The following is an 898-nucleotide window of genomic DNA, read 5'->3' on the forward strand; positions in this document are numbered from 1 at the left end:
CCGAAGGCGTCAAGGAACACTGTGCCTAACCCGGGGGCATGGCTAGCTTGCTAGCCGTCCCTCGTGTTGCAAAGCTATTTAATCCACACGACTCTCGGCAACGGATATCTCGGCTCTCGCATCGATGAAGAACGTAGCGAAATGCGATACCTGGTGTGAATTGCAGAATCCCGCGAACCATCGAGTCTTTGAACGCAAGTTGCGCCCGAGGCCACTCGGCCGAGGGCACGCCTGCCTGGGCGTCACGCCAAAACACGCTCCCAACCACCCTCAACGGGAATCGGGATGCGGCATCTGGTCCCTCGTCTCTCAAGGGGCGGTGGACCGAAGATTGGGCTGCCGGTGTACCGCGCCGGACACAGCGCATGGTGGGCGTCCTCGCTTTCTCAATGCAGTGCATCCGGCGCGCAGCTGGCATTATGGCCTTTGAACGACCCAACAAACGAAGCGCACGTCGCTTCGACCGCGACCCCAGGTCAGGCGGGACTACCCGCTGAGTTTAAGCATATAAATATGTGGAGGAGAAGAAACTTACAAGGATTCCCCTAGTAACGGCGAGCGAACCGGGAGCAGCCCAGCTTGAGAATCGGGCGGCTGTGCCGTCCGAATTGTAGTCTGGAGAGGCGTCCTCAGCGACGGACCGGGCCCAAGTCCCCTGGAAAGGGGCGCCTGGGAGGGTGAGAGCCCCGTCCGGCCCGGACCCTGTCGCCCCACGAGGCGCCGTCAACGAGTCGGGTTGTTTGGGAATGCAGCCCAAATCGGGCGGTAGACTCCGTCCAAGGCTAAATACAGGCGAGAGACCGATAGCGAACAAGTACCACGAGGGAAAGATGAAAAGGACTTTGAAAAGAGAGTCAAAGAGTGCTTGAAATTGCTGGGAGGGAAGCGGATGGGGGCC

At 59.7% G+C, this 898-nt stretch overlaps 1 non-coding gene across 1 annotated transcript; it reads left to right on the plus strand.

Annotated features, from left to right (window-relative positions):
* Positions 1 to 89: 89 nt before the first annotated feature.
* On the plus strand, positions 90 to 245 carry LOC119345893. The gene has a single exon (XR_005167247.1). It is a non-coding gene; the product is annotated as a 5.8S ribosomal RNA (ribosomal RNA).
* The last annotated feature ends 653 nt before the right edge of the window (positions 246 to 898 follow it).

This window comes from Triticum dicoccoides, unplaced genomic scaffold (assembly GCF_002162155.2).
Source record: "Triticum dicoccoides isolate Atlit2015 ecotype Zavitan unplaced genomic scaffold, WEW_v2.0 scaffold32875, whole genome shotgun sequence".
NCBI classification, from domain to species: Eukaryota; Viridiplantae; Streptophyta; class Magnoliopsida; order Poales; family Poaceae; genus Triticum; species Triticum dicoccoides.